Below are 12,235 nucleotides of genomic sequence, written 5' to 3'. Positions count from 1 at the left end.
GAGGAGAATAAGTCTGGTGAGCTAGAAACCTTTGATTCTAGGAAACTCAGATAAGTCCGTAGCTTTGTGAGCACTGAATGTGAGTGGGTCTTGGAGACCAGTGTGTGTTTTTACTTGCCCACCGGGTGCAAACTAGGATTAAAGATGATGGCCCACCAGTTTTTGGCTCCGTTGTTTCTTTACCGACTGTCCGAATCCAATGCGAACCTGCATGGGCCGGGCTGCTGTGATAGTGGCCGTGGCTACTGGCCATACACCACAGGTTACAACAGATTTGTGAACTCAGCCAAGCACACTGGTGGCAGGGCCTACCTGCTACAAAAATGACATGGACAATACTCATGTGAGTGGGCAAAAAACTCAAGGACTGTATTTGTGATTAATTGTATAATAGGTTATTTTAGTTTCTGCTCTGTGGAAAGTGTAAGATATTCCAACAAAGGGTTTTAAAGTGGATTTTTTTTTGCACCCATGTTTTTGATTGCTAAATGTCTGATCAACGCTGAATAAATGTCTTTTTTTAAATGTGCTATGTAAAGTTAGCCTACTCTGAAGCCATCTTGGTAAATTACCCCAATAGCGTGAAGTTAGCATTCCTTCAGAATGATGCCAGGTTCTACTGGAAATTTATTTACAACCTGCTTGGGCACAGAAGCTATTGTCTTCAGAAACCTGTTGTAGTTGAAGTGACAGTTACATTGTGTTGTGACCTGGAGTTCACTATTAAAAAGGCCACTCAGGTAGAGTCATGGGGTTTATTTGGTTATTAATAATTGTTGGTACATCCTATGTAATATATCTAAACTGAATTATGGTATCAGATAAAATTATAGATGGGAATAAAGTATGTGTAATATACATTTTCATGTGTAATCAATAAACGATTTAATATCCTCTTGAAAAAAAAAGTAGTCACTCTGTTCTTTCTTTTCTTAAAATAGTTTTTCATTATTCAATTATAGGTGACAGACAATATTAAATTAATTTCAGGTATACAACCTAATGATTAGAAATTTATATAACTTATGAAGCAATCACCTCGATACAGTGATTTTGGCAATTACAATCAATTTTGAAATTCTGGACCCATAAAAGGAGGAAACTTTGAAGGCAGAAGCTCTGGTGCCTATGGTGGTGGAGGCCAATACTTTGCCAAAACGATAAATCTAGTATACCATCTCACACCCTGCATAGTTGTTACAATGTTATTGACTATATTCTCGATATTTTACATCCTCATGAGTAATCTGACTACCAATTTGTATTCTTAATCCCTTTCCCTTTCCACCTATACCCCACTTCACTCCCATCAGGCAACTGTCAAAATGTTCTCTGTATCTGAGTCTGTTTCTATTCTGCCTATTCATTTATTTTCTTTAGATTCTGCATATAAGTGATATCATATGGCATTTATTTGTCACTCTGTGTCTGACTTATTTCACTCAACTATATACCCTATCCACGTTGTTGCCGATGACAAGATTTCATTCTTTCTTATAGCTGAGTCATATTCTATTATACATATGCATGACTTTCTTATCCATTCATCTATTGATGTACACTTACATTGCTTCCATATCTTAGCTATTGTAAATAATGCTGCAATCAATATATGAATGCATGTCTTTGGAATTAGTGTTTTGGATTTCTTTGGATTAATACTCAGACGTAAAACTGCTGGGTCCTTCTGTGTCTCTTGTTAGAGCCTTTGTTTTAAAGCAGGGGTCCCCAAACTACGGCCCGCGGGCCGCATGCAACCCCCTGAGGCCATTTATCCGGTCCCCACAGCACTTCCGGAAGGGGCACCTCTTTCATTGGTGGTCAGTGAGAGGAGCATAGTTCCCATTGAAATACTGGTCAGTTTGTTGCTTTAAATTTACTTGTTCTTTATTTTAAATATTGTATTTGTTCCCGTTTTGTTTTTTTACTTTAAAATAAGATATGTGCAGTGTGCATAGGGATTTGTTCATAGTTTTTTTTATAGTCCAGCCCTCCAATGGTCTGAGGAACAGTGAACTGGCCCCTTGTGTAAAAAGTTTGGGGACCCTTGTTTTAAAGTCTATTTTGTCTGGTATAAGTATGGTTGCCCCAGTTTTTTCTTCTTCTTCTTTTCCAAGTGAGAGGAGGGGAGACAGAAACACAGACTCACACATGTTCTCCAAACAGATCCACCTGGCAAGCCCCCTACTCGGGATGCTCTGCCCATCTAGGGCCATTGCTCAGCAACTAAGATTTTTTTTAGTGCCTGAGGCAGAGGTTCCACAAGCCATCCACAGCACCCGGGGCAACTTGCTCGAACCAATCAAGCCATGGCTGAGGGAGACGGGGAGAGAGAGAGAGAGGAAAGGCAAGGGTGGAGAAGCAGATCATGCTTCTCCTGTGTGCCATGACTGGGAATTGAACCCTGGACGTCCACATGCCAGGCTGACACTTTACCACTGAGCCAACCAACCAGGGCCAGTTTCCCACCCCCCACCATTTCCATTTTCATTAAATATCTTTTTTCATTCCTTTACTTTCACTCTGTATGTGTCTTTTGATCTGAAGTTAATCTCTGTAGGCAGCATATGTAAGGATCTTATTTTCTTATCCATACAGCCACCCTATGTATTTTAATTAGGGCATTTAATCTATATACATTTAAAGTAATTGTAGATAGACATATGGTTATTGTCACTTATTATTCATACTTCTTTTTCCTCCTTCTTCTTAAAGAAAACCCTTTAACGTTTCTTTTAATACTGGGTTGGTAGTGACAAACTCCTTTAGCTTTTTCTTCTCTGGGAAGCTGTTTATCTGGCCTTCAAATCAAAATGATAGCTTTGCTGGGTAGAGTCATCTGGCTATAGGTCCTTCCTTTTTATCACTTTGACTATTTCGTGCCTATTCTTTCTGGCATACAAATTTCTGTTGAGAAATCAAGTGACAGTCTTATTGAGAGCTCCCTTTTAGGTAATTACTGGCTTTCTCTTGCTGCTTTTAAATTCTCTCTTTATCTTTAACCTTTAATATTTCAATTATAATATGTCTTGGTGTGGGCTCTCTTTGAGTTCATCTTGTTTGGGAATCTCTGTGCATTCTGGACTTGTATGTCTTTTTCCTTCAGCAGGTTAGGGAAGTTTTCAGTCATTGTTTCTTCAAATAGGTTCTCAATCCCGGGCTCTCTCTCTTCTTCTAGTACCACTATGATGCAGATGTTGTTATACTTCATGTTGGCCCAGAGGTCTCTCAGACTACCTTCATTTAAAAAACTTTGTTTTCCTTTTTGCTGCTCTGAGTGGATGTTTTCTGCTACCTTGTTTTCCAAATTGCAGATTTGATCCTCTGCTTCATCCACCCTACTGTTCATTTCTTCTAGTGTAGCCTTCATTTTAGATATTGTATTTTTCCTGTCTGACTAATCCTTTTCTATGGTTTCTATGTCCTTTTTCATGATGTTGTAGTTCTCACTAAGTTTCTTGAGCATTGTTATAATCATTGATTTAAATTTTCTAACTGGTAGTTTCCCTGTCTCCATTAATTTGGTTCATTTTTTCTAACTGGTAGTTTCCCTGTCTCCATTAATTTGGTTCATTTTCTGGAGATTTCTCCTGTTCTTTCATTTGGAACATGTTTCTTTGTCTCCACATTTTGGCTGCCTCTCTGTGTTTGTTTTCTGTATATTAGGTTGACATGCTTTGTCTCCTAGTCTTGGCAGGGTGGCCTTTTGTAGTAAGAGTCCTTCCGTAGAACTCAGTGGTACAGCCTCCCTGGTCACTAGAGCTGGGTGATCCAGGTAAATTCCCTCCATCCCTGTGTGGGTATGTCCACCACTTTGTTGTGGTTGAGCCTTGATTGCTGCTGGCAAGCCAATAGGAGGGTATGATCCCAAGATGATCAGCTGTGAGGACTGGATAAGACTACATCATAGGAGCTTCTCTACAAAAGTCAACCCAAAAAAACAGAGTTCACTTCAGTAGGGCTCAGGTACCAGCTAAGTCCACCCTTTAAGTGTGGTGAGGTGGTTCTCCAGCATAGTCAGGAGCTGGTCATGGAGTGCATTGGCTCTGGATCCTTCTGGAAGGTGCAGACCAAGGTCAGCTGTCACCTGTGCCCGGCCTGGGGACACCTAGCATCAGCTATAAAGCAATATTCAGATGACTGCTAACTGTACTGGGCTTGGATATGCCCAGAAGAGGCCAAGTTACAAACTAAGTCCAGTTACCACTAATGCTGGGCCTGGGGCCACTTAGCAAAAGGTATGGGGCACGCTGAGGCCAGATGTTGCTTGTTTTACACTTTGTGAACATTTGAGAGATTTTAGGAAAGTCTGTAGCATGAGCCAAGATAGGCTGTTTATATGTAAAAGCTACTGGAAACATATTGGGTGGGTTTGAAAGTTGGGGGAGGGGATGTGTGTGCAATCTCAGAGAATGACCAGGGCAAGGCAAACAGGTTAGCCCAGTGTTTCCCAACGTGGGGCCCACGCCCCACAGGGGGGCAATTCGATAGTTAAGGTGGGCAATTTGAAAATGGACTCTACGCGACTTTAACTCTTTCGCCCCGGGCCATTTAAATGCAATGCTAGATATCGGTGCCAAATTTAACAAAAAATGCAATTCTTAAATAATTGCAGTAAATAATTATTAAGTATAATTTCGTTTGACGAGACCAAAATATCAACTGGGTGATTGGCGTCCTCAAGTAAACTTCGTCCTGGGTTCACCGCGGAGCGTGCCGCTGCCTCAGGGAACCCCGGATGTTTTAAAAACTCGCTAAACAACGCAGTTATTCTCACCTAATTGGCCCATTGCAACTTCTGTAGTGTTTCACATCATTCAGTTGGTGTTAATTTGAAATAAGTGTCAGTCAAAACTGTTGTAAAAGCTCGATGATTTAATAAATATACATATATACATTGTATAGATATAATTGGTAAGTATTTGATTTTATTTTTATCAATATTAAACTCTTTATTAAGTACTTCTTGCATTGGGGCTAGAAAGCAATAATATTTTATAAATATTATTGGGGCTATAATAGTGCATGCACGACAATTTTAATTTTAGAAGCATAACTTTCCAGAAAATTTTGTCAAGTGGAAAAAATATAGATACCTTTTGATTTGCGGTGGTAGTGTAGTAAATGTGTTATATACATTTAAATAAATATGAATTTTTAGTATATGTTTACTCTATGTCACATTGAATATATTTTAACACATATTTTAATATTAGTTTTTTATTGATCTTATTTTTATTTCTTATAACCCATAGTAAAATGAGTGGTGCAAGCAAGAAAAAAACTCGTCAATATTCGGAGGAATATTTAAAATTTGGGTTCATACCCGCTGTTCACGATGAGCGGATTCCTTTTTGTCTTTTATGCCAGCAATGCTTGACCAACGAATCAATGAAACGAGGTCATCTTGAGGCACATTTGAAGGCAAAACATAGTGCTCATATTAATTCAGATTTGAGTTACTTTAAAACTTTAAAGAAAAATTTTGAAAAAACAACAACATTAAAGTCTCTATTTACTGCTCATACTTCAACTAATAATCATGTTCTTGAGGCTAGTTATCAAATTTCTTTATTCATCGCTAAAACTGGAGAAAATCACACTATAGGAGAGAATTTAATAAAACCGTCAATGTCAGCATTTCTTAAAACGGTTCTTGAAAAAGATGACAAAGATGTAAAAGCTATGCCACTCAGTGACAATACTGTTAGCAGAAGAATAGACGAAATGAGTGAGGATATTGAAAAACAACTTATTGAAAAGCTGAAAACAAGAAAATTCTCCTTGCAAATGGATGAATCAACTTTGAGAGACAGTGAGGCAGTATTGATAACTTACGTAAGATATATTGATAAAGGACATTTTGCTGAAGAAATGTTGTTCTGTAAAAGATCAGAAAGCACCACTACCTCCAAAGATATATATAATAAGCTAAAAAACTACTTAGATGTCAATAATATACCAATGAAAAATATAACATCTTGTGCTGCAGATGGTGCTCCCAATATGATGGGCAAGAAAAATGGCCTCTTAAAATTGATGAAAGATGCGAATCCAGAAATGATTCTTGTGCACTGTGTTATTCATAGGGAAAACTTGGTAGCTAAAAACATCTCGCCTGTTCTGAATGAAGTATTACATACAGTAATAAAGTGTGTTAATGCTATTAAAGCTAGTGCCAAATGTGAGCATCTTTTCAAACTATTTTGTGAAGAACAAAATGAAGACCATGTGAGACTTTTACTTCATACTGAAGTAAGATGGCTATCTAAAGGAAACTGTTTGAAAAGATTTATGGAACTGTTTGATACTCTTAGTGATTTTTTAAGTGACAAACCTGAAATGAAGTATCTGTTAACAATAGATGGTAAAGCATTTGTGAGTTATTTAGCCGATATCTTTGAAAAACTAAATATATTAAATAAGCAACTTCAAGGAACAAATAAAACTCTTGTCAATGCAAAAGCAAAGATATTTGGTTTCATTACCAATATTGAGTTATGTCAGAAACATATTAACAACAAAAACTTTAAACAGTTTCATTGGCTCCAAAAATGCGAAGTAACTGATACCACTTTACTTGTTATTGTCAATCATTTGAATATTCTATCGGCTGATTTAAAAGAAAGATTTTCTGATTTAAAACAAATTGATTTCCCAACATGGATGATGCAGCCAATGTTAGTGGATTCGTCTGATATATCAAATATGCAGTATCAAGAATAACTTGCAGAATTGCAAAATGATGAGTCAGTTAAAGCTTTATTCATCTCATTGTGGAATAACCAAAATTTATAAACAACATGTAAAACTCAACACCAGGAAGATAAACAATGCAATAAAAAAATGGACAAAAGAAATAATAGACACTTCTCCAAAGAAGACATACAGATGGCCAATAGGCAGATGAAAAAATGTTCAACATCACTAATCATTAAAGAAATGCAAATTAAAACTACAATGATATATCACCTCACACCAGTCAGAATGGTGCTCATTAACAAAACAACACAGAATAAGTGCTGGTGAGGATGTGAAGAAAAGGGAACCCTCTTGCACTGCTGGTGGGAATGCAGACTTGTGCAGCCACTGTGGAAAACAGTATAGAGATTCCTCAAAAAATTAAAAACAGAACTGCCCTTTGACCCAGCTATTCGCTTTTAAGAATATATCCCAAGAACATCATATCAGTGATTCAAAAGAAGAATCGCACTCCCATGTTTATAGCAGCATTGTTCACAATAGCCAAAATCTGGAAACAGCCCAAGTGTCCATCAGTAGACAAGTGGATTAAAAAGCAGTGGTATACATACACAATGGAATATAATGGGGCCATGAAAAAGAAAATCTTACTTTTTGCAACAACATGGATGGACCTGGAATCTATTATGTTAAGTGAAATAAGCCAGGCAGAGAAAGAAAAATATCATAGGACCTCATTCATTTGAGGAATCCAATGAACAATGTGAACTGAGAAACAGAATAGAGACAGAGGTGGGATCAAAGGGTCCAGAGGGAAAGCGGACAGAGGGAAAGGGGATGAGAGGATGCGGGGAGGTGTGCAAGGGGAATGTGGTGGGGTTAAAGGTGGGGGGAGGTATTCGGGGGAACACTAGAATCTATGTACACCCAATAAATTAAAATAAATTTTTTTAAAAAAGGCAATCCAAAATGGATTAAAAAATTGAAAATAGACCTGAAACCATAAAACACCTAGAAGAAAACAGGGGGTAAGCTCCTTGACATTGATTTTGGCAATAATTTTCTGGATTTAATACCATAAGCAAAGGAAACAAAAGCAAAAATAAACAAGTGGATCTACAATATAAAAAGCTTCTGCAGAGCAAAGAAAATCAAGAAAATGAAAAGACAACCTACTGAATGGAGTACTTACAAAACATATATCTGTTGATATCCAAAATATATAAAGAACTCATACAACTCAATAGCCAAACAAAACAAAACAAAAAAAAATCTGATTATAAATGGGCAGAAGAACAGAAAAGACATTTTCCAAAGACATATAAATAGCCATCAGGTACATGAAAAGGGACTCAGTATCACTCACTAATCATCAGGGAAATACAAGTCAAAACCATTATAAAATATCACTTTATACCCGTTAAATGGCTACTCTCAAAAAGACAGGTAATAACTGTTGGCGAGAATGTGGAGAAAGGGAACCTTGTGCACTGTTGGTGGGAATGTAAACTGCTAAAGCCACACTAGAGAACAGTATGGTATTTTTCAAGAAATTTTAATTTGAACTACTACATGATCCAGCAACCCCATTTCTGGGTATATATCTGAAGAAAATGAAAACAGGATATCAAAGAGATATCTCTATTCCCAAGTTTATTGCAGCATCATCCCCAATAACCAAGATATGAAAACAACCTAAGTATCTGTCAATGGATGAATGGAGAAAGAAGATATGGTATATATATAATGGAATATTATTCAGCCATTAGAAAAAATGAAATCCTGCTGTTAACCACAATATGGATTGACCTGGAGGGCATTATGCTAAAGGAAATAAGCCAGAGAGAAAGACAAATACTGCATGCTATCAGTTACATGTAGAATGTTTTTTTAAGTCAAACTCAGAAACAGAGTAGAAGAGTGGGCCAGGATTGGGGGAAATAGGGAGAGGTCTGTAAAAGGGCGCAAACTTTCAGCTATAACATGAATTAGGTCTGAGGAGTTAATTTAAAACATAGTGATTATAGCTGATAATATAGTATTGTACAAATGAAATCTAAGAGAGTAGAAATGTTCTCGCTAAAAAAAATTTTAAAACTAGTTTTCAAAATAAATAATACAATGTAAAGGCACCTAGGAAAATATCAAATTCACAAAGACAAGAATTTGGTCCACTTAGCCCCTATACATACATACATACACACACACACACACACACACACACACACACACACACATACATTCATAATCCATGCTTTATTAGATTAATTAATAAACACAGAAATTATACTTCCAAAAATAATGTCACCTCATACAAAAGATGCTCAGTACAAGACTTTGTAAATAAAAAGTGATTCAGACTTCAACATCCTTTAATGGGAGAATGGTTAAATAAAATATCATCAACCAACAAACTGGAGGAGCTGCAGTGCACCCAGACATGAAGTTAAGTCCCAGCATCCTCTCCTCACTGGGCTGGGCAGGTCCTGCCCCACCCTTCTCCTCCTGAGATAGATTCAACCAAGAGCATCGAAGTCATTCCAGTGCACAAGCGTCTGGCTTGAGTGGCAAAACCTGTTCAGTGTTAGCATCCAACCCATTACTGTCTAGGTGTAAACTCCACATCCCAACCCACCAACAGAGGAGTCCCTAGAGAGTCCTAAGCAGGCCTGAGACTCAGATCTCTGCTCTCCCACCCTTGGGATTGCACAGATATCTATGAAGACCAGTAGCACAAATCTTCCAGTTCCCCTCCCCCCAAAAATATCCCCACTGAGTTAAGTATTTGAGACAGAAATCCCCAAATCAAATCTTCCCCCAGAGCCTGTTGTGACCTCAGAGTCACAGCCATGTGAACTGGGATGTGTCTCTGGGCACTCAGTTATCCCTTGAGAACCAGATGCCATCTTGGAGTCAGACTGAGCTCCCTCCAAGCAAGTGTTTTCCAAGGAGGAAACAGAACAGCTAACAAAAACCCCTGTGGCCAACCAGGGCTCAGAAAAGCTTTTGAGAGACCCCAAGACTCCCTAGTCTTCAGGCTACAAGCACAATAGAGGAACACCAAATAGGAAGGTACTAGGGAGATCTCCCCTCACCATCCTGCAAGATGACAGCTCCCCTGGGATCTTGATACCACAAGGTAGGCAGGCTTCTCCTAAGTATAAATTAGGGAACTAAAGGAAGGAAGCATTCTAGGAACTGGATGACTTCTAAACACTGAAGGACCATGACAAGGAAAATCAGCATCTTCCTTAGTAGAGAATGAGACCCTGCGTAGCCCCAGCACTGGCTTCACCCAGGACCCAGTGATTTTCTGCGTCCTCTCACTCTTTTCCTTTGGGAGACTAAATAAAGGCTTGTTTTCTCTGACTCCCCCTAAATTAAGATACAACTATAAATGTGACAGCATACATAACTCATTCTAACTTAAAACCTCATTCTAAAGGCAACTCCAAAAGAGAAATTCCAGAAGTGAAATGATCAAAGACAATGTCCCTGGAATAAGTATATTATGCTATGTTCATCTCTATATTATTGGCTACAATCTCAAAGCTAGTGTTATCCACATGTTAGGCCACAATAAACCTGTACTAAATACAGAAATAAATGAAGGAATAAATAAAAAAGTAAATCTACTTAGAATAAAATGTATCTTGGCAAAGAGCCTGATCTGAAGATGTTTCTGGACCTGCAGAAGAGAAGCAGAAAGTGGCATGTCTCTGGTGGAAAGGCCATGATCTAACTCCCACATGCCATACACGGAGGACGGTAAGAAGAATGACCTTGGCTATGGCAAAATGAGTCCAACTCTGTGGCCTATACACCCCCCTGGGATATTATACTGTGGAAGGAAAGTTTCCTGAGGACACAATCCACCAGTCTTCACTAATAAATATTACGATGAAAATTATTTCATCAATGAAACACAGTTTTATTCAATAACCATTATGAACAACTTCCATAAGCAATTATTTTGAATGACAACTTATTTGTAGATATATATTTTTGTTTGCTTATTTATAACAAAATATACTATATTGTTTTATGTAATTTTTTTCAAAAGAGACCTATTAAATTTACAGTCACATCTCCTCTATGCACTTAAATATAAAATATTTCTCAGTTCCATCTTGATAGAAGATAGGTGTTTAATTATTCACATGAGCTAAGAAATGTTTGCCATATTTTTATATCATACATAAACTCATACCACAAAACTTAACCTCTACTTATCTAGATATAAAAAACAGCTTTTAGACAAGATGTGGCATTAATTACCCAAGATTTAAATATTTTAAAATAAATGCTAAGAGGAAAATGACATTTTGTGAATTTTTAAAAATATTTCTGAAGTTTTGCTACAGAGATAATTCTCCCACATGTGAGCCTTTGAAAACAGTAATAATAAAAATTCCAGCTGAATTCTAAGGACTTTTTTTTTCTTTTTTTTTTTTTTTTTTTTTTGTATTTTTCTGAAGTTGGAAACGGAAAGGCAGTCAGACAGACTCCCGCATGCGCCCGACCAGGATCCACCCGGCACGCCCACCAGGGGGCAATGCTCTGCCCATCTGGGGCGTCACTCTGTTGCAACCAGAGCCATTCTAGCGCCTGAGGCAGAGGCTACAGAGCCATCCTCAGTGCCCGGGCCATTTTTGCTCCAATGGAGCCTCGGCTGCGGGAGCGGAAGAGAGAGACAGAGAGGAAGGAGAGGGGGAGGGGTGGAGAAGCACCCCTCCTGTGTGCCCTGGCCAGGAATCGAACCCGGGACTCCTGCACGCCAGGCTGACGCTCTACCACTGAGCCAACCGGCCAGGGCAGGACTTTTGTTATGCAACAACAGTATATACTGTTAATATTCCAAATGTAAAAGATTAATAATGTTCTTGGAATTCATCAGCTTCACAACATTTAACTGCTTCACTTATCAAACTTACTAAGTACCAACTATATTTGCCAGCTATTTGTTTGAGGTGCTAGAAATGTAAAAGTGAGCAAGATAGTCAAGATTTTACTACCATCCCCATGTAACTTACACTCTAAAGGACAGTAACTGTCAATGAACAAATAAAAAGAAAAGATCCAATCATAATAAGTGTTTTGATAAAAATAAAACGAGATGAGATGATTGCCACAGCCAGCTCTTATGGAGTGACATTTAAAATGAAACCTGAATGTCCAGAGGGGACAGACACTAAAGATCTAAAGAAAATTTCAAATAGCAGCAAGTTAAAGGTCCCTAAGGTGGGAATAAACTTGGGGTATCTGAGGAAAAGGAAAAAATAAGTGTACTCTTAGAAAGGGTGAGCATGGTAGAAATGAGGTAAACTGAGGTCAGATTAGGTAGAACCTGTGTTAAAATAAAGAGTTTGGACTATAGTCTAAGCAAAATGCCTTTTTGTTATGTTTTAAATTTAATTATAGGAAGTTTAAACATATGTGAAAAGAAAAGAGCAAAATAGATATCCAAATATTTATCATCCAGTTTCAACATATAGCAATTCATAGTCAGTCTTGCTTACTCTGTACCTTTACT

General features: G+C 37.9%; 1 protein-coding gene and 1 pseudogene across 1 annotated transcript in view; one reads left to right on the top strand and one right to left on the bottom strand.

The window, feature by feature from the left end:
* Positions 1 to 12,235, bottom strand: part of NUBPL (NUBP iron-sulfur cluster assembly factor, mitochondrial) — a 267,584-nt gene that overhangs the window by 83,761 nt on the left and 171,588 nt on the right. The window lies entirely within an intron of this gene.
* LOC136333937 (cell division cycle-associated protein 3 pseudogene) lies at positions 9,421 to 9,879 on the top strand (annotated as a pseudogene).

The sequence above is a fragment of the Saccopteryx bilineata genome, chromosome 4, assembly GCF_036850765.1.
Source record: "Saccopteryx bilineata isolate mSacBil1 chromosome 4, mSacBil1_pri_phased_curated, whole genome shotgun sequence".
In the NCBI taxonomy this organism is placed as follows: domain Eukaryota; kingdom Metazoa; phylum Chordata; class Mammalia; order Chiroptera; family Emballonuridae; genus Saccopteryx; species Saccopteryx bilineata.
The sequence above is the reverse complement of the archived record's forward strand: the minus strand, read 5'-3'. Positions and strand labels throughout refer to the sequence as shown.